Source organism: Arachis hypogaea, chromosome 19 (assembly GCF_003086295.3).
Source record: "Arachis hypogaea cultivar Tifrunner chromosome 19, arahy.Tifrunner.gnm2.J5K5, whole genome shotgun sequence".
Lineage (NCBI taxonomy): Eukaryota > Viridiplantae > Streptophyta > Magnoliopsida > Fabales > Fabaceae > Arachis > Arachis hypogaea.
In genome coordinates, this window is record NC_092054.1 from 129,515,536 (window position 1) to 129,541,259 (window position 25,724).

The window sequence follows — 25,724 nt, forward strand, 5'->3', positions numbered from 1 at the left end:
GAGGACGAGCAAAGTTTTAGGTTTGGTGTTGTCACTTTGCTTGTGGCTTTTCTGTTTATTTTAATGGCACCAAAGAGAGGCAAATCATCTTCACGGAGGAGCACATTCTGAAGAATGAGACGGCCACTAGGATAACTGAGGTGGTTGAGTTCCTTTTATTCTATATTTGCTTCCATTCTTATTATGTTATATTCCTATTTTCTGCTATTTTACTTGAATGTCTGTATGATCTCTAGCAACTATGAGTCCTAGGTTCTAGTTTAATTTTATTATTTTGAAATTTTAATTATTTATCTTTTAATTGAAGAGATGTCTCATGTACCGCTTACTGAGCTTGAATCTAAAAAGAAAAAGAAAAGAAGTGATGTATTGTATGAGAAAATGAGTTATGTTAAAGAGTAGTCTTATTTACTTAAATGTGGTGGCATTATTTGTGATTCTGAATGCATGATATGAACAGTGCATATTTGAATTTGAATCAAAGGACGTTAATGCATGAGAAACAAGAATTTAGAGAAGTATTATGAATTCTCTAAATTAAACAAAAGCTTAATCCTTGAAGCAAAAGAAACAGCAAAAGAAAAATAAAAGCAAGGTCCAAGGCTCTGAGCATCAATGACTAGGAAGGTCAAATATGATTAAAAGCTCAAAGAGTTTTTTTTCTAGTCATATGCTTATGGTATAAATGTGTCAAGTAATCCTTGAGACAGAGCACTAAGAGTCAAGATCAAGTGTATTTAACAAAGTATGCCAAAGGCTTTAAACACCACTGTCTGGGAGTAACTAAAGAAAAAATCAGAACTAAAGAGAGTTTCCCATTTAAGTGCTTGTGGTGTTTTTGTGTCAAGTAAAGCTTGAGACAAAGCATTTAAAGTCACGACTAGGCTCAAGGTGCACCAAAGAAAAGAGAATGAAAGAAATTTTTTGTGTTCAAGGATTAAACCAAAGTATAAAGGCCAGATAATTCATAATATTATCCGAATTCTAACTCCAAATGACAGTGACATTCCTCTTGTTCAAAGGATAGTGAGATGCCAAAACTATTCAGGATTGTAGTGTACAAACCCCACTTTAAGAAAAGACAGGAGCTTAATTGAACACTCACTTCTCATGCAAATTCACATCTTGAGCCTATATTAGTTTTGGTTGCTTGAGGACAAGCAACAGTTCAAGTTTGGTGTTGTGATGCGTGAGCATCTTTTCTATCTTTTTCTAGTGAATTTGTATTTGAATTGTTAAGTTTAATCAAGATTTAAATATCTTTTAGCCACTATGGATAATACTTTGAGTTGTGTTCAATTCTATTTATTTCAGGTAGCATTTGGATGGATTTGATGGAGTTTCTGTAGAAAAAGAGAAGAAAGTGAATGATGTTGTAAACTTTGACCTCCTTGCACTCCAACGAAAATAACTTGAGCTACAGAGGTCCAATTGACGTGTTTCTAGTGGCATTGGAAAGCTAACTTTCATAGCTTTCTAACGATGTATAATAATATACACTTCTTCTCCAGCATGCTTGACCATATTGGCGCCTAACTTGGTTTTTCCCAAGTTAGGCGCCGGAAGAAGATCAAAGCCTCACTTGCTTGCTGCCAGGGTGGCACTATTCTGAAGTTAGGCGCCAAGACAAAGGAGACACATCCAAGCTTGCTGCCATAGTGGCACCTAACTTGGGATTTTCCAAGTTAGGCACCAGCTCAATGATTCACAATGGTCCCCACGTCTCAATTGAAGCTGCACTAAGATCCCATTTGATTTTGATTAAAACTTTAATTTATTTATAAATAGGAAAAGATATTATTTAGTTCTAAAAAATATATTTTACATTAATTAGGATTAGATATAAAACGGAAAAGAATCAGCCCTTCGGGCTCTTCTCTTCTCTCTTACCTGATTCTGCACTTTACAGTTTTTCAGAATCCTTGTTTTCTCTCTGAACCATGAGCAACTAAACTTCTACTGTTAAGGTTAGGAGCTCTGTTTATTGTATGAATTGATACTATTACTCTTCTATTTTAATTACTGTTTTGATTTCAATTTCAAGAATTTGTTTTCGTTCTTCATCTTATGAATCTGGGTGGAACGGAAGTATAACCCTTATTCTATTTGAGTTCTTGTGAATCTCGGGAGAGTTATCTCTAGAGGATCGTCTCGCTTGAACAACAGGCTCGATTGTGGTTCTTTAGAGAGTCTCACTTGAACAATAGCTTGAAAGTAATTTCTCCTAAATTTCTAATTATCTGGACTTAACGGGATATGTGATATATAATCCTCTTATATTTAGATAATTAGGGTTTTTGTGGCACATAAAATAGTTTTGAACTTAACCCTCTAATTGGAATCAAGTGACCATAGAATTGGCAGTTGATGAAGGTTAGAGGAGACTAAAAAGGTCTAAGAAATTAGGGTTTAGTCACATATAGTTTTTCATGAATTGAATCTTGCATGATTAAAATAGTTGGTAAGAAAAGTTAATCCGGAAAATAAACATGTCCGAAACCTTAACTATTTTACTCATATATTTCACAACCCGTTTATTGCTTGCTTTCTTTTCTGCTTGTCTAACTAAGTAAATCATTCAATAATTGTTGCTTAGTCCATCAATCCTCGTGGGATAGACTCTCACTCACTTGAGGTAGTACTTGGTACGACCCAGTGCACTTGCCAGATAGTTTGTGGACTTTAAATTCTGTACCAATGACCACGGGAATGACGACGACGATGACTACCAAGATCTTTAGTGATTAGGGCTTTGGTTTATTGTTTTATTGTATTTGATTTATTTGACTTTTAATTTATTTGAACATTTGATATTTAATATTACATAATTAGTTTCTATTATTTATAATTTGACTACCAATTGTGTGAAAAATAAATTTAAATAAAAAATTAAAGAGTAAATTATTGTTTTTGTCTCCAACATTTGGGGTAAGTTCTATTTGTATCCTTAACATTTAAATCGTCCTATTTGTATCCTTAACGTTTATAAAAGTGATTCAATGTTATCCTACTATCAATTATACTAACAAATCAGATTATATTTTTCAATTATTCTCACTTGGATGTATTCCTTCTCAATTAGGTCTCATTTGGATGTGTTTGATTTTAATATTATACCCACTATTTGTGTTTAAATTCAATTATGTCCCTAGAAAAGTGAATTATGTAAATATTGTAGGAATTAGTTTTAACATTTGATGAGCTATTTTTCGAAGTAGATCATCGATTCTATCCCAGACATTTGTATTCTAACTTCAAGAAGAGATTTTTAAAACTCAAACTAAAGCGCTCATGATGTGTAATTAACGGCAGGATAACATTGAATCACTTTTACAAACGTTAGGGATACAAATAGGATGATTTAAACATTAGGGACACAAATAGGATTTACCCCAAACGTTGGGGACAAAAACAATACTTTACTCAAAATTAAAATTAAAAAGGAAAAAATTAAATAAATTGCGTCACAATATTTAAAAAAAGAATTGACATTACCATCAGATCTGACGATAATAGTACGGGAAATAGGATATTGTGGTGCCAACGTTATCGTCGGAAAAATCCGCCGGTAAGCAAATGGTTTTTCGGACAGGTAATCCGTTGTAGAATTTGATGGTAATTATCGTCGGACAAAAAAATCCGATGGTAACTGGTTACCGGTGAGGTTTATACCATCAGATTTCTTCTGATGGATTTTATTCATTTTTTTAACTGTAATTCCAATGGTACTCGGCATTTTTCTTGTAGTGGGACTGAAAACTTGCTCGAAGTCAAAGCCTGTAGATTGGTGAAACACTTGAGCAACCAATGGCTTTGTACTTCTCAAAAATCCCTTCAGGATGTCTTTAAACAATAAAAACCCATTTGGACCGAATCATTTTTACATTAGAGGGTGTTAGGACTAAGGTCCAAGTATTGGTTCTCATTAAAGTATTGTATTCCTCATTTATGACATTATGCTACTAAGGAATAACAAGTGCTACAGTGCTATAGTAACTTATTTTAAAATTTGTTCTAAAGGATTTTGAGGTAAAGTAGTTACTATAAGCACTTTTGGCTTTGAGGTACTAGTTGATGCCAGGGCATCTTGGCTAGTTTCACAAGCCATTTTTAGTTTGTTTTAGAGTAGTTTCATGCATTTCTTAGGCAATAAGTAAGTATTTGGATGAGAAATTCATGCTTGTCTTGATTCAATCAAATATTATTAATTTTGTGTATTTTCATGAGATTTATGCAAAGAATTGTTTAATGCTATGAATGATGCATTATCTTGTGATTAAGGCAATACTTTGATGCATTTTGTTTGGTTGATGATAGGTAAGAAGAAGCTAAGAAAATGGAAGGCAAAGAAGCAACAAGAAAGCAAAGGGAAGTAACGTTTGAGCCAAAGTTGGTGCTCCAACATTGTTGGAAACGTTGCTCCTCACAGCTTGAAGGGGTATACTTCAAACAAGAATAACTTAAGCTACAATGCTCCAAATGAGGTGATTCCAATAGCATTGAAAAGTAGGAATCGAGAGCTTTCCAAGAATATATGACACTACATGGTGGACACCGAAAATGAGGAAAAAAACTGCCCCGAAAAGTGCATAGACGAACATGATACCAACCTGTAGTAAGGCCAGCTGACCTCTGCACCTTCAATGGAGTATAACTCGAGCTTTGGAGCTCCAAATGATGCGATTCCAACTGTATTAAAAAGTAGACATTCAAGGATTTTCAAAAATATATAATATTATGGGGTGGACAATGCATTTGAGCTCCAGAATCTGACATTTTCGACCATGTTGGTGTGCCAACGTTGCCTCCAACATTGCACACCGAAGCCAGCGACCCTGTTCCCTTCAAAGGAGCATAAATTGAGTTGCAAATGTCCAATTGAGGTGATTTCTGTTGGGTTAGAAAGCGAAAATTCATAGCTTTCCAACCATATATAATAATCTATAGTGGGCATAAAATTAGAAATGTTGACAAGACGACAAAGTAACGGCTTGATGTGCAATTTCCACCAATGTTTTGCTTGCTGGAAATTGAAAAAAAGACCATCCACGCGTACGCGTACGTGATGCACATATGTGGATGTGCCAACATTGGAGGGAGCGTTTGTAGTCTAACGCTAAGGCTAACGTGCATGATGAGAAGGCAAAATCTGGAATTGAAAATTTTTGCATCCATGCGCACGCGTAGCTTACGCGCACGCGTGGATGCGTATTTTGGACCCAAATGCGCAAATGCGCAAAGCACACGTACGCATGGGTAGAAGAACGTTGGCACTCCAACGTTGTGTCAAATGCCAATGACAGCAACAGAATTGATTTTTTCAAGGGAACGTTTGGCTCAACGTTTAACCAAAAACGTTGACTCCAACTTTAAGACCAGAATGCACAATTGGCACCTGTCTTCATCCAACTGCTTCAGCCAAGGCCCACATCCAAATACTTGATCCAATTGAAGATGAGAAGAGAGTTATAAATAGAAGAATTGTTGAAGATTGAAGGAGTGCTCGGGAGGCCCTGAGGGGGGTTCAGGGAGTTCAATTCCCTGATTTCATTTCCTGCACTTTTCTTTAGTTTCTTTTGTACTATCTTTATTTCTTTCTGCAATTTTCATTTTCAATTCTGCAATGTACTTTTCAATTCTATTTTACATTTTGAGAGCTATGAATAACTAAATCCCTTTCATTGGGTTAGGGAGCTCTATTGTAATTCAATGGATCAATATTAATTTTCATTCTTCTTCTTCTTTTTTTTCTCTTGATTTTACTAGAAAGCTTTCGTTCTTCATCCAATTGGATAGTTGTCTTGGGAAAGAAGCTATTTATAATTGGATCTTCTCTGAACCTTGGAAGAGGAATGAGGAGATCATGCTAGAAATGCTTTCTCACATTGGAGTAGATTGGGGTTTGGATGGATATAGTGACCAAACTTCATCTCTTCTCATGAGCACTTAAATCAAGAAATTGGGCAATTGTTCATGCTTAGAGAGATTAGATTGCCAAGGAAATTGGATCTAATCACCTAAAATTGCCAAGGAGATCAATGAATGCATTGATTGAGGAAGAGATGAAAATGATTTGATCCGGAGAATTCAATATCTCCTGAAACCCAATGAATTCCCATCTCTGATCTACCCATTCTATTTACTTTCTGCTCTTTAATTTCAAGCTTAACCCCCATTCCCATTTAATTTCTTGTAATTTAAGATTCTGTCATTTAATTTCTTGCAATTTAAGTTTCCCGCCAAATTTACATTCTGCAATCTCAACCCAATTATGATTTCGCTCAACTAGAATAATTCTCCAATTAACGTTGATCAACCAACCAATCCTTGTGAGATTCGACCTCACTCTACAGTGAGTTTTTACTTGACGACAAACTGGTGCACTTGCCGGTAGAAAATTGTTGAGAGACAGTTTTCGGGGGAATCAAGTTTATGGCGCTGTTGCCGGGGATTGGTTTTGTATTGACAATTACTAAATTGGAGGATAACTAGATTAAACATTTTTCTTTTCTTTTGTTAATAGTTTTTGTTTCAGTTTGTTACTGCTATTTTTTGCACTTTGAGTTATTTTTCTTTGTTCATTTACTTTTTAGCACACTAACCACTAGCTGTTTGTAATATTGCCTCACTAAGATTTTCTCATTAATGACAATGGAGATTCCAATATCTTTTGGTGATTATTGTTTGAGACAGAGCATCTTGCAAGAAATAAGGGAGCATCCATTATATTCTGGTCAATCGAATTTCCTGAGAAGCTTCCCACCACCACGGGATGATTCATGTTATTATGCTCATGGTGGGTGGGAGCATCAAGAAGCTGAAATGGGGTACTTCCCAGAGGCACAAAATGGTCCATATTTTGGTGAAATTGATCACTACTCAAGTTGTGGCTGGGAAGATCAAAATCAAAGGAATTTCATTCATTCATACCCCATTTATCAAAATCCATCACCTCTTAATTATCCAACCTCACCTCCGAGTTTTACATGTCCAAGTTCTTCATCACTTGAGTATGCTTCAGCACAAAATTCCTTCCTAGATCCATACAATTCATTTCACCATTCACAAAATTCATTCCACTACACACAAAATTCTTTTCACAGTCCACAAAACTCATTCCATTACCCACAAGATTCATACCACTCTCAGAACACACAACCACAAAATAACCAATTCCATTCACAAGCCCACCCTAACCAACCATCACAACCTACACAACCCCCTTTAGATAAACTTGCTAGGATATAACTCCTCCTTGAAAAAATGATAAAGATAAAGGAAGAGGAGAAAATAGCAACAGGGGAGTTCATTCAATGGTCCAGAGCATGGAGGCAAGATCAAGACATTGCCTTCAGAAACATAGAAGCAAATTTAAACCATAGAGCAAAATACTTTGAAGAGATGCCTAGCAAGGAGGATGAGGACCAAAGGGTGAGTACAAGGGAAGAACCAGAAGAACAAGAAAAAGAGGCATTCATACCAAGTGAGATTCCTATAAAGAAGGAGGAGGTTATGAAAATATATAAGCCTAAGGCTCCATACCCACAGAGGCTACTAGGGGTGACAAAAGAACATGCAAACTCACTTCCAAAAGACTCAATGCAACATCATGTAGAAGAAAGAGAGGAAGCCAACCAAGGGAGCCCACACTCTAATGAAACAGAGAGTTGCATAGAGGGTGAGTTCAGTGAATCACCAATTCAAGAAGTTCTTGATGAAAAAGATGCTCCAACTATCCAACAATACCCAAGTCTTGAGATCAAAGATGTGAAGGCAGTAAATACAAGCACCAAAAGGAGAATTGAGACCGAGAAATAAAGGATCATATCCATGAAAAAGAGAAGGTCAAAGAACAATCTAACTGCTGACCCAACAAGCAAGTTCACTCAAGCCAATCAGAAAAGAAAGCTTGCTGGGAAGAAGCACTCAAAGCAAGGGGCATTAACTGGTCCCTCCCTCCACTTGAGGTCATTCCTCTTAACAAATTGGAAGAAGAGGAAGAAAGTCATGAACAAAGTGTCAAGCTAATGACAGTAAAAGAGCGCTTGTTGGGAGGCAACCCAACCAAAGGTAGTTCTCTTTCCCTAGTTAAATTCAATAAAAGTTAAGTAGATTCTCTGTATTGCAAGGAGCTAAGTTTGGTATTCCACACCAAAACAATTCAAGGGTGAATGTGTAATTCTAAGTTTGGTGTTCCACCAAAGATTTCATTAAAGAACACATTGTAACCCTCAGCATGACTAGTCACTAGCTCCAACCAATCAAGGAAACTACTTAACAATAGTTTAATTTCTAGTTCATAATTTGTTTTTCTAGTTCATAGTTGTTTTCTTAATAAAAGCACATGAGGTTCTCTGCATGTATTCAATTTGCTGCATTAGGCAAGGAACTAAGTTTGATATTCACACACCAACTTAAGTCAGAAAATTACAAGCATACATGCATGCTAACAATCTCTCAAGTGCTTGGGGAACAAGCAACTTCCAATAACTTTGCAGAAATTCAATCAATCTCATGGAAGGAATACACACAATCAGCTAAGAAGAAAAAGAAGGACACAAAAGCCAAAGATGGTGATGACAGAGAGGAAGCAACTGGACTTCAAGAGGTTGTATTGTTGTTTAACTATTTCTACTTTGGAATGTTTAAATTGGAAGTCTGAATGTGCCCATGTTGATAGTTATTCTTTAGTTTAAGTCATTAGAATTTATTGTGTTTGTTTTCTTTAATTTTGTCATAAGTGTGCTAGTCTAAGTACCTAGGCTATTGCTTCCTTGCTTGAATTGTATGCTGTGTCCTTGAGCTCAATAAAAGAAATTATGAGAATTTGCTGTGAAAGACAAGAGTGAAATCCAATGTGCAGAATAAAGTCCTAGTGTTATGGTGGTATTTGCTAGCTAAGTTGGTTTATCAATAAGGTACAAGGCTAAGATATCTCTTGAATTATGATCTTGAAGTGCATTCTATGAGACTTAAATGGATCCTAAAAAGAGAAAAAGAGAATGAAAAAGAAGGAAAAGAGCAGTAAATAAAGCTGCGCACCAATAGTTTGAATCTTGAGGCATGTGTCTGTGGTGTTGTTGTGCAAGGATCTGCTTGGATAAGTTCTTAGGAGTGCTTCATCACTTGACAACTTGGGTTAACTAACCCGGGATTGTCAACTGAAAATCACTATCAATAGCAACCTTGTCACAAGGCATTTAGCAACCCAAAGAGGTGCTAGACACCAAGGTCTAAGGAATGAATAACAAACCATGTGCCTGTGGTGTGTATGTGCTGAGGAGAGACTTGGGTAATTAAGTCCTTAGGGGTGTTTCAACACCTAGCACCTTGAACCAACATGTTCAGGAGTATTGGCTGAAAGCCTAACCTAAAGAGTTGCCTCAACACAGAACACTTAGCTACCAAAAGCAATAAGCTCTAAAGAAGGAAAGAAAACAAAAACAGAGAAGTTAATGATCAAGAATAAGAGTCTCATAGAAAGGCAATAGAGTGAGAATTTAAGAGTATATGAGAGCCTAGAAACCAGCATGAACATGAACCTAAATTGCCATGCATGAAACTCCATGAACCAAGGATTTGAATTCTCTGAATAAGGACTTGCATCTCTTGTATTTTCATGTTCTATCACTTGCTTGAGGACAAGCAAGATTTAAGTTTAGTGTTGTGATACCAGGGCATCTTGGCTAGTTTCACAAGCCATTTTTAATTTGCTTTAGAGTAGTTTCATGCATTTCTTAGGCAATAAGTAAGTATTTAGATGAGAAATTCATACTTGTCTTGATTCAATCAAACATTATTAATTTTGTGCATTTTCATGAGATTTATACAAAGAATTGTTTGATGCTATGAATGATGCATTATCTTGTGATTAAGGCAATACTTTGATGCATTTTGTTTGGTTGATGATAGGTAAGAAGCTAAGAAAAGGGAAGGCAAAGAAGAAACAAGAAATCCATGAAAGGAAGCAAAAGGAAGTAACATTGGAGCCAAAGTTGGTGCTCCAACATTGCTGGAAACGTTGCTCCTCACAGCCTGAAAGGGTATACTTCAAACAGAAATAACTTGAGCTACAGAGCTCCAAATGAGGTGATTCCAAAGGCATTCAAAAGTAGGAATCGAGAGCTTTCCAAGAATATATGGCACTACATGGTGGACACTAAAACTGAGGGAGAAAACTACCCCAAAAAGTGCATAGACGAACATAGTACCAACCTGTAGTAAGGCCAGCTGACCTCTGCACCTTCAATGGAATATAACTCGAGCTGTGGAGCTTCAAATAATGCGCTTCTAACTGCATTGGAAAGTAGACATTTAGAACTTTCCAAAAATATATAATATTATGGGGTGGACAATACATTTGAGCTCCAGAATCTGGAATTTTTGACCACGTTGGTGTGCCAACGTTACCTCCAACGTTGCATACCGACGCTAGCGACCCTGTCCCCTTCAAAGGAGCATAACTTGAGTTGCAGATGTCCAATTGAGATGATTCTAGTTGGTTTAGAAAGCTGACATTCAAAGCTTTTAAACCATATATAACAGTCTATAATGGGCATGAAATTGGCAACATTGACAAGAGGACAAAGTAACGGCTTGATGTTCAATTTCCCCCAACGTTTTGCTTGCTAGAAATTGAAAAAAAGACCATCCACGCATACGCGTACGTGATGCGCATGCGTGGATGTGCCAATGTTGGAGGGAGCGTTTGTAGTCCAACACTAAGGCCAACGTGCGTGATGAGAAGGCAAAATCTGGAATTGGAAATTTTTGCATCCACGCGCACGCGTAGCTTACGCGCATGCGTGGATACGTATTTTAGACCCAAATGTGCAAATGCACAAAGCACGCGTACGCGTGGGTAGAAGATCGTTGGCACTCCAAAGTTGAGTCAAACACCAATGACAGCAACAGAACTGATTTTCTCAAGCGAACGTTTGGCTCAACGTTTAACCAAAAACGTTGACTCCAACTTTAAGACCAGAATGCACAATTGGCACCTGTCTTCATCCAACTGCTTCAGCCAAGGCCCACATCCAAATTCTTAATCCAATTGAAGATGAGAAGAGGGTTATAAATAGAAGAATTGTTGAAGATTGAAGGAGCGCTCGAGAGGCCCTGAGGGGGGCTCGGGGAATTCAATTCCCTGATTTCATTTCCTGCACTTTTCTTTAATTTCCATTGTACTTTCTTTATTTCTTTCTGCACTTTTCATTTTCAATTCTGCAATGTACTTTTTAATTCCATTTTCTATTTTGAGAGCTATGAACAACTAAACCCCTTTCATTGGGTTAGGGAGCTCTATTGTAATTCAATGGATCAATATTAATTTTCATTCTTCTTCTTCTTTCTTTTCTCTTGATTTTACTAGAAAGTTTTCATTCTTCATCCAATTGGATAGTTGTCTTAGGAAAGAAGCTATTCATAATTGGATCTCCTCTGAACCTTGGAAGAGGAATGAGGAGATCATGCTAAAAATGCTTTCTCACATTGGAGTAGATTGGGGTTTGGATGGATATAGTGACATGTAATCCTACCAATAATTTGATCTATGAATTTGTGTGGTATAATCAGTGACTGGTGTACGAAATCACAATCACACTTTTGCAATTCTGCACAACTAACCAGCAAGTGCACTGGGTCGTCCAAGTAATACCTTACGTGAGTAAGGGTCGATCCCACGGAGATTGTCGGCTTGAAGCAAGCTATGGTTATCTTGTAACTCTTAGTCAGGATAGTAACAATAATTCTCAGTTTTAATTGGAATAAGTAAAAGAGCATGGATTAAATGATACTTGTTATGCAGTGATGGAGAACAGGTTGAGGTTTTGGAGATGCTCTGTTTACTGAATCTCTACTTTCCTATTGTCTTCTTCTTCACGCACGCAGGTCTCCTTCCATGGCAAGCTGTATGTTGGTGGATCACCGTTGTCAATAGCTACCAGCCGTCCTCTCAGTGAAAAGGGTCCATGTACATGGCTAATCATCTGTCGGTTCTCACTAATATTGGAATAGAATCCATTGATCCTTTTGCACACTGTCACTGTGGCCAGCATTAATGAGTTTGAAGTTCGTCACAGTCATCCCTTCCCGGATTCTACTCAAAATACCACAGACAAGGTTTAGACTTTCCGGATCTCAGGAATGCTGCCAATTGATTCTAGTTTATACCACGAAGACTCTGATCTCACGGATTTGATTGCTCTGTTGTCAGGAGAGGCATTCGAACTCGTGAGCCAAGTATCTAAGAGATATACATTCAATATAAGGTAGAACAGAAGTGGTTGTCAGGAACGCGTTCATAGGTTGAATATGGTGATGAGTGTCACGGATCATCACATTCATCATGTTAAAGTGAGAATGAATATCTTAGAATAGAAATAAGCGTGATTGAATGAGAAATAGTAGTAATTGCATTAATCCATCGAGACACAGCAGAGCTCCTCACCTCCAACCATGGGGTTTAGAGACTCATGCCATCAGAAATACAATGTGAAGTGTAAAAATGTCATCAGGTACATAGTAAATCTCTAAAAGTAGTTTTATACTAAACTAGTGACCTAGGTTTATAGAAAATGAGTAAACTAAGATAGATAGTGCAGAAATTCACTTCCGGGACCCACTTGGTGTGTGCTTGGGCTGAGCATTGAGCATTACACGTATAGAGGCTTCTCTTGGAGTTAAACGCCAGGTTGCAGCTTGTTTGTGGCGTTTAACTCTGGTTTGTAACCTGTTTCTGGCGTTTAACTTCAGAATAGGTCAGGAAGTTGGCATTTAAACGCCAGTTTGCATTATCAAAACTCAGGCAAAGTATGGACTATTATATATTGCTGGAAAGCCTTGGATGTCTACTTTCCAACGCAATTGAGAGCGCACCAATTGGGTTTCTGAAGCTCTAGAAAATCCATTTTGAGTGCAGGGAGGTCAGAATCTAACAACATCTGCAATCCTTTTTCAGCCTCTGAATCATATTTTTGCTCAGGTCCCTCAATTTCAGCCAGAAATTACCTGAAATAAAAAAAAATACACAAACTCATAGTAAAGTCCAGAAATGTGATTTTTGCATAAAAACTAATAAAACTATACTAAAAAGTAGCTAAATCCTACTAAAAACTATATGAAAATACCCCAAAAAGCATATAAAATATCCGCTCATCACAACACCAAACTTAAAGTGTTGCTTATCCTCAAGCAACTAGATAAATAAAACAGGATAGAAGGAAAATCAAGAGGCAATAACATTTCAGAGTTTTATATCAAGCTCAAATTCTCATTAGATGAGCGGGGCTAGTAGCTTTTTGCTTCTGAACAGTTTTGGCACCTCAATTTATCCTTTGAAGTTCAGAATGATTGGCATCTATAGGAATTCAGAATTCAGATAGTGTTATTGATTCTCCTAGTTTAGTATGTTGATTCTTGAACACAGCTACTTTATGAGTCTTGGCCGTGGCCCTAAGCACTTTGTTTTCCAGTATTACCACCGGATACATAAATGTCACAGACACATAATTGGGTGAACCTTTTCAGATTGTGACTTAGCTTTGCTAAAGTCCCCAGTTAGAGGTGTCCAGAGTTCTTAAGCACACTCTTTTTGCTTTGGACCACGACTTTAACCGCTCAGTCTCAAGTTTTTCACTTGACACCTTCACGCCACAAGCACATGGGTAGGGACAGCTTGGTTTAGCCGCTTAGGCCAGGATTTTATTCCTTTAGGCCCTTCTATCCATTAATGCTCAAAGTCTTGGATCCTTTTTACCCTTGCCTTTTGGTTTAAAGGGCTATTGGCTTTTTCTGCTTGCTTTTTCTTTTTCTTTTTTTTTTCTTTTATTTTTTGCCTTTTTTTTCGCAAGCTTTGTATTCACTGCTTTTTCTTACTTCAAGAATCAATTTTATGATTTTTCAGATCATCAATAACATTTATTCTTTTTCATTATTCTTTCAAGAGCCAACAAATTTAACATTCATAAACAACAAATTCAAAAATATGCACTGTTCAATCATTCATTCAGAAGACAAAAAGTATTGCCACCACATATAAATAATGTGAATTTTTCTTATTAAGAACTCGAAAATAAAACTGCCTCCTTATTCTAAAAATCTGCTATTTTATTCATGTTTAATGACGATGAGAAAAATAAATTATAGCTTACTTGGAGATAATAAAATAAAAACTAAAAATAAAGATACTAATTACTATTATTCATGTGACTCCTAAGGTAGATCTCTAATAGCAAAAGTTATCACAGAGTTAAGATTAGGACTCAACAACCTTTATTTTGGGAGATGGATGCTCTTTTAATCTGTGGGGTGTCTAGCCCTTCAAGAGACAGCTTCTGGAGCTTCAGCTCCTGTAGCTTATGCCCTTGCTTCTCATGTTCCTTCAGCATATTGCAGAGCATGCTATTTTGAACTTGTTGTTCTTCTTTCAGTTGATCCATAGCTTCTTGCAGCTTGGTGACAGAGGCTTCTAGGCGGGTCCAGTAGTCAATCTGAGGGATTTCTGGGAGGAACTCCTGTGCCCTCCTTTTGATGGAGTTATCTTGCACTTGTTGTCCTTCTATTGACTTTTTGGTGATTGAGTGCTCGACTAAGATATACTCATCTACTCCCATCTTTACCCCAGCATCCTTGCATAGCAGAGATATTAAGCTTGGGTAAGCCAATTTGGCTTCTTTGGAGTTCTTGTTTGCAATTGTATAGAGCTCACACAAAATCAGATGATGAACCTCCACTTTATTTCCCTATATAATACAATGGATCATTATTTCTCTTTGGAGAGTAACCTCAGAGCGGTTACTGGTGGGCAGTATGGAACGCCCAATGAAGTCCAGCCAACCCCTAGCGACTGGTTTGTGATCTCCTCTCTTGAGTTGATTTGGGACACCCTTTGTGTTGGTTGTCCACTTGGTTCCAGGGATGCATATGTTCTTCAGAACTTGGTCCAAGCGCTTATCTGATCTCACCATTCTCTTACTGAAGGAGTCTGGGTCATCTTGTAGTTGCTACAGCTCGAAGATCTCTCTTATTTTATCAAGGTGGAAGTAAATACATTTCCCTCTGACCATGGTTCGAAAGGTGTAAAAGGCGGTTCCAGTCCTTCTCTGCCTATCTGTTTGCCACACATTTGAGTAGAATTCCTGAACCATGTTTCTTCCCACCTTTGTCTCAGGATTAGCTAGGATTTCCTAGCCCCTTTTTCGAATTTGCTCTTGGATCTCCAGATATTCATCTTTTTTCAGATCGAATTTAACTTCCGGGATCACTGATCTTAGACCCATTATTTTGTAGTAATGGTCTGCATGTTCTTTTGTTAAGAACTTCTCTTGATTCCAAAGTGGTTTTGGATTATTCTCTTTCTTCCCTCTTGAAGTGGTTTGTTTTCCCTTGGGGGCCATGATCTTAATGAGTCTTGGCTTGGTGATCACGGAAAAACACACCAAACTTAGAGGTTTACTTGTCCTCAAGCAAAAGAAAGGAAAGGAGAGGAATAGAAGGAGAGCCAAATTCGAATGGTGGAGGAGAGGGGTTGGCCGAATGGCAATTTAAAAGGGAGGGGTGGGCACGAAAATTTTGAAAAAGATATGATAGAAGATATGATTTGTAAAAGATAAGTATGATATTCGAAAAATGCACTTTTAAAATTGAAAAGATATAAGAGATTCGAAAAAGATAAGTTTGAATTTGAAAAGATAAGGAGTTAGAAAAGATTTTGAAATTAAGTTTTGAAAAAAATATGATTGAAATTTATTTTGAAAAAGATTTGAAAAGGAAATTGAAAAGATTTGATTTTTCAAATTAAAGTTGATTACTTGACTAACAAGAGACTAAAAGATATGAATTTAAAATTTAGAGATGGAACCTTTCTTAATAGGCAAGTAACAACTTGAAATCTCTGAATTAAAACATTGATTGTTAGTAATTTTTCGAAAATCATGAAGCAAAATAAGAAAAAGATTTTGAAAATCAAAAAATTTTTTGAAATTGAACTTGAAGGATGATAGTTTGTAACATGTTTATGCAAGAAATTGTGGATGGAACCATGAAAATTTGAAAAAAAATTGAGTTGGAAACAAAACTTCCTCTCCTCCACAATCCTGGCGTTAAACGCCCAATTGTTGCTTGTTTTGGGCGTTTAACGCCCAGCTGATGCCTCTTTTGGGTGTTTAATGCCCAGCTGTTGCTTCTGGCTGGCGTTAAATGCCAGAAATCCTTTGTCATTGGGAGTTTTTCTAAACGCCCATGATGCTGCAATTCTGGCGTTAAACGCCCAGAATGGTACGCATTCTGGCGTTTAACGCCCAGAAATGTATCTTTACTGGCGTTTTTGTGCCAGTGAGCTCCTTTTCTCTGCTTTATGCTCTGAATTCTTCTGTAAATCTGTGAGCTCCTGCAATTGTTAATTAATCTTGAAGATAATTTATATCAAACTCATATAATTATTATTTGCATAATAAATAAACATTGCTAATGGCTGGGTTGCCTCCCAGCAAGCGCTTCTTTATTGTCTTTAGCTGGACCTTGCTGAGCTTTTAATCTAGTCTCAGCTTTGAGCATTCTTACTCAAAATTGCCTTCAAGATAATGCTTGACTCTCTGTCCATTAACAATGAACTTCTTATTAGAATCAATATCTTGAAGCTCCACATAGCCATATGGTGACACACTTGTAATCACATATGGTCCTTTCCACCGGGATTTCAGTTTCCCGGCGAATAATCTGAGCCTAGAGTTAAACAGCAGAACCTTTTGTCCTGGTTCAAAGACTCTCGATGATAGTTTCTTATCATGCTACCTTTTTTGCTTTCTCTTTGTAAATCTTAGCATTTTCGAAAGCATTGAGTCTGAATTCCTCTAGCTCATTTAGCTGGAGCAATCTTTTCTCTCCAGCTAATTTGGCATTAAAGTTTAGGAATCTGGTTGCCCAGTAGGCCTTATGCTCCAGTTCCACAGGCAAATGACAGGCCTTACCATACACAAGCTGGTATGGAGAGGTTCCTATAGGAGTCTTGAATGCTGTTTTGTATGCCCACAGAGCATTATCCAAGTTTTTTGCCCAATCCCTTCTACGGGTAATTACAGTCCATTCCAGGATTCTTTTTAGTTCTCTATTAGAGACTTCAGCTTGCCCATTTGTCTGTGGATGATATAAAGTTGCTACTTTGTGGCTAATTCCATATCGGACCATAGCAGAGTAAAGTTGTTTATTGCAGAAATGAGTGCCACCATCACTGATTAGTGCTCTAGGGACACCAAACCTGCTGAAGATATGTTTCTGGAGGAACTTCAGCACTGTCTTAGTATCATTAGTGGGTGTTGCAATTGCCTCTACCCATTTAGATACATAGTCTACTGCCACCAGAATATATGTGTTTGAGTATGATGGTGGGAAAGGCCCCATGAAGTCAATACCCCATACATCAAACAACTCAATCTCCAAGATCCCTTGTTGAGGCATGGCGTAACCATGAGGCAGATTACCAGCTCTCTGGCAACTGTTACAGTTACGTACAAACTCTTGGGAGTCTCTATAGAGAGTAGGCCAGTAGAAGCCACATTGGAGAACCTTGGTGGCTGTTCGCTCACCTCCGAAATGGCCTCCATATTGTGATCCATGGCAATGCCATAAGATCTTTTGTGCCTCTTCCTTGGGCACATATCTACGGATTATTCCGTCTGCACATCCCTTAAAGAGATATGGTTCATCCCATAAGTAGTACTTTGCATCAGAAATCAATTTCTTTATTTGCTGCCTGCTATACTCTTTGGGTATGAATCTTACAGCTTTATAGTTTGCAATGTCTGCAAACCATGGTGTTTCCTGAATGGCAAATAATTTCTCATCCGAAAAGGTTTCAGAGATTTCAATAGAGGGGGGGCGCCCCTTCTACTGGTTCTATCCGGGATAGATGATCAGCCACTTGGTTCTTTGTCCATTTTCTGTCTCTTATTTCTATATCAAACTCTTGCAGAAGTAACACCCATCTTATGAGCCTGGGTTTTGAATCCTGCATTGTGAGTAGATATTTAAGAGCAACATGGTCAGTGTACACAATCACTTTTGATCCTACTAAGTATGATCTAAACTTGTCAATGGCATAAACCATTGCAAGCAATTCTTTTTCTGTGGTTGTGTAATTTTTCTAGGCATCATTTAAAACACGGCTAGCATAATAAATGACATGCAGAAGCTTGTTATGCCTCTGTCCTAATACTGCACCAATGGCATGGTCACTGGCATCACACATTAGTTCGAATGGTAATGTCCAGTCTGGTGCAGAAATAACTGGTGCTATGACCAGCTTAGCTTTCAGGGTTTCAAACACCTGCTGACACTCTGTGTCAAATACAAATAGTGTGTCAGTAGCTAGCAGATTGCTCAGAGGTTTTGCAATTTTTGAAAAATCCTTTATAAACCTCCTATAGAATCCTGCATGCCCCAGAAAGCTTCTGATTGCCTTAACATTAGCAGGTGGTGGTAATTTTTCAATTACTTCCACTTTAGCTTGATCCACCTCTATTCCCTTGTTTGAAATTTTATGCCCAAGGACAATTCCTTCAGTCACCATAAAGTGACATTTTTCCCAGTTTAAAACTAGGTTGGTCTCTTGGCATCTTTTTAGAACAAGTGCTAAATGGTCAAGGCAGGAGCTGAATGAGTCTCCAAATACTGAAAAGTCATCCATGAAGACTTCCAAAAATTTCTCTACCATATCAGAGAAGATAGAGAGCATGCACCTCTGAAAGGTTGCAGGTGCATTGCACAGACCAAAAGGCATCCTTTTGTAGACAAACACTCCAGAAGGACATGTGAAAGCTATTTTCTCTTGGTCCTGATGGTCTACTGCAATTTGGTTATAACCTGAATAGCCATCCAAAAAGTAGTAATATTCATGACCTGCTAGTCTCTCTAGCATCTGGTCTATGAATGGTAAAGAAAAGTGATCCTTCCTGGTGGCTGTATTGAGCCTTCTGTAATCAATACACATACGCCACCCTGTAACTATTCTTGTGGGAACCAGTTCATTCTTTTCGTTATGAACCACTGTCATGCCTCCTTTCTTGGGGACAACTTGGACAGGGCTCACCCAGGGGCTATCAAAAATAGGATAAATGATCCCAGCCTTTAGTAACTTAGTGACCTCCTTCTGCACCACCTCCTTCATGGCTGGATTCAGCCGCCTCTGTATGTGGTTGAACCACTGGCTTAGCATCATCCTCTAATAGGATCTTGTGCATGCATCTAGCTGGGCTTATGCCCTTAAGGTCACTTATGGACCACCCAAGAGTTGTCTTGTGTGTCTTTAGCACTTGAAGTAGTGCTTTCTCTTCCTGTGGATTTAAACTAGAGCTTATGATCACCGAAAAAGTGTCACCTTCTCCCAGAAATGCATATTTCAAGGATGGTGGTAGTGGTTTGAGCTCGGGTTTAGGAGGTTTCTCCTCTTCCTGAGGAATTTTCAGAGGCTCTTTTATTTCCTCTGATTCCTCTAGATCAGGCTGAACATCTTTAAAGATGTCTTCTAGCTCTGATTCGAGACTCTCAGCCATGTTGATCTCCTCTACCAGGGAGTTAATAATATCAACACGCATGTAGTCTTTTGATGTGTCTGGATGCTTCATTGCCTCAACAGCATTTAGCCTGAACTCATCCTCATTGACTCTCAAGGTCACTTCCCCTTTTTGGACATCAATGAGGGTTCGTCCAGTTGCTAGGAAAGGTCTTCCTAGAATGAGAGTTGCACTCTTGTGCTCCTCCATTTCCAGCACTACAAAGTCAGTGGAAAAGGCAAATGGCCCAACCTTGACAATCATGTCCTCAATTATGCCTGATGGATATTTAATGGAGCCATCAGCAAGTTGAAGACATATCCGGGTTGGTTTGACCTCTTCAGTCAAGCCAAGCTTTCTGATAGTAGATGCAGGGATTAGATTGATACTTGCCCCAAGGTCACATAGAGCTGTCTTGGTACGTGTACCCTCTAATGTGCATGGTATCATAAAGCTTCCGGGATCCTTAAGCTTTTCTGGTAAGCTTGTTAGGATGACTGCCCTGCATTCTTCAGTGAGAAAAACTTTTTCTGTTTCTCTCCAATCCTTCTTATGACTTAAGATCTCTTTCATGAACTTAACATAAGAGGGTATTTGCTCAAGTGCCTCTGCAAACGGAATCTTTATTTCAAGAGTCCTGAGATAGTCTACAAAGCGGGCAAATTGTTTATCCTGTTTTGCTTGGCGGAGTTTCTGAGGATAAGGCATTTTCGCTTTATATTCTTCAACCTTAGTTGCTGCAGGTTTATTTCCTACAGAGGCAGGTTGAGAAGCCTTCTTGAGGGAGTTATTATCAGCACTTGCAGGTGTCTGATTCCTCATTGGCGTTTGAATGCCAGGATTGGACATGGATTGGGTGTTTAACGCCAGACTCTTATCCTTTTCTGGCGTTTGAACGCCAGAACTGGACATGGATTGGGCGTTTAACGCCAGTTTTTCACCCTTTTCTGGCGTTTGAACACCAGACTTATTCCTCTCTGGGCTCTTACTGTCCTCAGAGGGATTTTGAGTATCAGGTTGCTCATCCTCTGTCAGCTGTTCCTTTCTTGGCTTTTTGCTGCTTTGAGTTGAGATATTTAATATTTTTCCACTTCTTAATTGAACTGCTTGGCACTCCTCTGTTATCTATTTTGATAACTGCTGTTTTGTCTGATTCAACTGTGATTCCATATCCTTGTTAGCAATTTTGGTTTCTTGTAGCATCTCCTTAAATTCTGCTAACTGCCTTGTTATAGAAGATAGTTGATGATTGAGTTCAGCAACTTGTTCTTGAGGACTAAAGTCAGTTGATACTGCCTTAGCTTCTTCTTTCATGGATGACTCACTACTTATATACAGATGCTGATTTCTAGCAACTGTATCAATAAGCTCCTGAGCCTCTTCAATAGTCTTTCTCATGTGTATAGATCCACCAGCGGAGTGGTCTAGAGATATCTGAGCTTTTTCTGTAAGCTCGTAGTAGAAGATGTCTAATTGCACCTACTCTGAAAATATTTCAGAGGGCATTTCTTTAGCATCCGTCTGTACCTCTCCCAGGCGTTATAAAAGGATTCATCATCCTCTTGTTTAAAGCCTTGGATGTCCAGCCTTAGCTGTGTCATCCTTTTTGGAGGGAAATATTGATTCAGGAATTTGTCTGATAACTGTTTTTATGTTCTTATGCTTGTTGTAGGTTGGTTATTTAACCACCTCTTAGCTTGATCTTTTACAGCAAATGGAAACAATAATAATCTGTAGACATCCTGATCTACTTCCTTGTCACGTACTGTATCAGCAATTTGCAAGAGCTGTGCCAGAAACTCAGTAGGTTCTTCTTGTGGAAGACCGGAATACTGGCAATTTTGCTGCACCATGACAATGAGCTGAGGATTTAGCTCAAAACTGCTTGCTCTGATGGGAAGTATACAAATGCTACTCCCATATACAGCAGTAATGGGGTTAGCATATGACTCCAGAGTCTTTCTGGACTGTTCATTTCCACTTTGGTCCATGATGGAAAAAAAGGGAATTGATGTGAATTGCAAATAAAATATATTTTTAAAATTTTTTATTTTATTTATTTAAAAACAAACCGAATAAATGAAAAGAAGAAATAAGATAAAATAAAATAATTAGAAATTAAAATATAAAATTTGAAAACTAAAAGAAAAAAATAAATTCGAAAACTAAAATAATTACTTAATTAAGAAGATTTGAAAAACTTTGGATATGATTTTTGAAAGGAATTTTGAATTTTGAAATTCCAAAACTAAGATAAGATAAAATAAGAAGTTTTAAAATAAAAATCTGAATTTTTAAAGGCAGAATTTGAAAATCAATTAAAATAAAGAGAAAAGATATTTTTGAATTTAATGAAGAAAGAGAAAAACAGTAAAAACGACACCAAACTTAAAATTTTTAGATCAAAACAAAGAGAACAAACAAGGAAGCTTTGAATATCAAAATGAACACTGAGAGCAACTTTTGAAAAATTTTTAAGAAAACCGAAACACAAAAGACACCAAACTTAAAATATGAAACTAAACTCAAACAGAAGACTAAATTATGAAGTTATTTGTTTTGAAAATTTTTGAAAATAATTAAGAAAAATAAAATAAGGATTTTAAAAATTTTAACCAAAAACAATAATAGAAGACTCTAAACCAAAAAAAAAAATTTCCTAATCTAAGCAACAAAATAAACCGTCAGTTGTCCAAACTCGAACAATCCCCGGCAACAGCGCCAAAAACTTGGTGTACGAAATCACAATCACACTTTTGCAATTCTGCATAACTAACCAGCAAGTGCACTGGGTCGTCCAAGTAATACCTTACGTGAGTAAGGGTCGATCCCACGGAGATTGTCGGCTTGAAGCAAGCTATGGTTATCTTGTAACTCTTAGTCAGGATAGTAACAATAATTCTCAGTTTTAATTGGAATAAGTAAAAGAGCATGGATTAAATGATACTTGTTTTGCAGTGATGGAGAACAGGTTGAGGTTTTGGAGATGCTCTGTTTACTGAATCTCTACTTTCCTACTGTCTTCTTCTTCACCCACGCATGTCTCCTTCCATGGCAAGCTGTATGTTGGTGGATCACCGTTGTCAATGGCTACCAGCCGTCCTCTCAGTGAAAAAGGTCCATGTACATGGCTAATCATCTGTCGGTTCTCACTAATGTTGGAATAGAATACATTGATCCTTTTGCACACTGTCACTGTGCCAGCATTCATGAGTTTGAAGTTCGTCACAATCATCCTTTCCCAGATCCTACTCGAAATACCACAGACAAGGTTTAGACTTTTCGGATCTCAGAAATGCTGCCAATTAATTTTAGCTTATACCACGAAGACTCTGATCTCACGGATTTGATTGCTCTGTTGTCAGGAGAGGCAGTCGAACTCGTGAGCCAGGCATCCAAGAGATATACATTCAATCTAAGGTAGAATGGAAGTGGTTGTCAGGCACGCGTTCATAGGTTGAAAATGGTGATGAGTGTCATAGATCATCACATTCATCATGTTAAAGTGCGAATGAATATCTTAGAATAGAAACAAGCGTGATTGAATGAGAAACAGTAGTAATTGCATTAATCCATTGCGACACAGCAGAGCTCCTCACCCCCAACCATGGGGTTTAGAGACTGATGCCGTCAGAAATACAATGTGAAGTGTAAAAATGTCATCAGGTACATAGTAAGTCTCTAAAAGTAGTTTTTATACTAAACTAGTGACCTAGGTTTACAGAAAATGAGTAAACTAAGATAGATAGTGCAGAAATCCACTTCCGGGGCCCACTTGGTGTGTGCTTGGGCTGAGCATTGAGCTTTACACGTGTAGAGGCTTCTCTTGGAGTTAACCGCCAGGTTGTAGCCTGTTTGTGGCGTTTAACTCTGGTTTGTAACCTGTTTATGGCGTTTAACTTCAGAATAGGGCAGGAAGTTGGCGTTTAAATGCCAGTTTGCGTCGTCAAAAATCGGGCAAAGTATGGACTATTATATATTGCTGGAAAGACCTGGATGTCTAATTTCCAACTCAATTGAGAGCGCGCCAATTGGGTTTCTGTAGCTCCATAAAATCCATTTTGAGTGCAGGGAGGTCAGAATCCAACAGCATCTGCAGTCCTTTTTCAGCCTCTGAATCAGATTTTTGCTCAGGTCCCTCAATTTCAGCCAGAAATTACCTGAAATCACAGAAAAACACAAAAACTCATAGTAAAGTCCAGAAATATGATTTTTGCATAAAAACTAATAAAATTATACTAAAAAGTAGCTAAATCCTACTAAAAACTATATGAAAATATCCCCAAAAAGCGTATAAAATATCCGCTCATCGGTGACCAAACTTTATCTCTTCCCATGAGTACTTAAATCAAGGAATTGGGTAATTGTTTATGCTTAGAGAGATTAGATTGCTAAGGAATTGGGATCTAATCACCTAAGATTGCCAAGGAGATCAATGAATGCATTGATTGAGGAAGAGATGAAAATGATTTGATCCGGAGAATTCAATATCTCCTAAAACCCAATGAATCCCCATCTCTGATCTACCCATTCTATTTACTTTCTGCTCTTTAATTTCAAGCTTAACCCCCATTCCCATTTAATTTCTTACAATTTAAGATTCTGTCATTTAATTTCTTGCAATTTAAGTTTCCCGCCAAATTTACATTCTACAATCTCAACCCAATTATAATTCCGCTTAACTATAACAATTCTCCAATTAACATTGATCAACCAACCAATCCCTGTGGAATTCGACCTCACTCTACAGTGAGTTTTTACTTGACGACAAACCGGTGCACTTGCCGGTAGGAAATTGTTGAGAGACAGTTTTCGGGAAAATCACTAGTCTTAGACCTTGTGAGCATAGGATAAGAATTTTGAGCATCTTGGATAGGGGGTTGAGACAAGGGTTGAGGGTGTGAGGATTCAGCTTCTACAAGTGGAAGTTAAATATCTATGCCTAAAATAGGTTGCATGGATTATGATGGTATAATGTGAAAGACATCCTCATCTTCATTTGTTAAAGATGGTATGTCCTGTGAAGAAGTAACAGTGTCAGATTGATGAAGCGATATTGGAGTCTCTAAATTAGTTGTTGTTGTAGTTACTATTGAAAACTTGTAATGCAAGGTAGAACCTTCTTCATTGTTGTTATTAATAGATTGAGAATCTGAGCCTACATTCTTTTTCATAAAAATATATGTATAGAAAAATTCATTTTCATCAAAAGAAACATGTCAAATTATATAAATTTTGCCACTTGGTGATAAGCATTTATGTAACACCCTACCACACAGAGCTTTACACCTAGGATGTAAAACAAAGGTGGTGAGGCGCTACGACTTCTAAAAATAAAAACTTATACATATAATATAGTTGAAGAAGATTTATTCTAGGAGCCTTTGAAGAAAAGTTAAAATCGAAAATGGTAAAATGAAATGCGCAACACTCGCAACACGTAAATGGTAAATGGAAAGGATAAGAGAAGCTAACATAGATATAACCGGAAAGAGTTCCAAGGTACAAATGTCAAAGCTCAAGACTCGGCTCGCGAAGATAAACCAGCCTGAGCACATAAGTGTATATACATATACATATATATATATATGAGAACACAAAATAAGCCCAAATAATAGAGTTACAAGTCCTATTTCTCCATCATAGTCTCTAAGAGAAAGTTAATACATTAAATACATAAGCAGTGGAGATAAAAGTATCTACATATATACATATATCCAAAATAAAGACCCCAAAGACAAGGATCTCCGCTATCAGGAGATTCTAGCATGCCTCAGCGAGGTGACACCTGACCTGCATCTGAAAACCACAAATATCCGTATAGAATGAGAACCAGGGGTTCTCAGTGTGGTAAAGGTGCCACGTACATAAGATATAAGGTCCTGGGAATGCCAGAGGCAATCCTAGAACGCTGACACTCAGATTATAAAACTTAAAGAACTAAAACAGAAACCATGAATCAGAGTGGTTCTCTAAGGCTTTCTAAACTTAACCAATTCCTTAAATCTAACAAAACTTAAACTAGAACCCTAAATCTCTCTGCCTTTCCTTCGTTCCTCCATCTCCAGTGAAATTACAGATACAAACAAGTAGACAATGGCAAATATAGGTAGAATACAGGTAATACAAATAACAAATATAACAAATAGCATTTTATAATCACTTAGGCAATCCCAA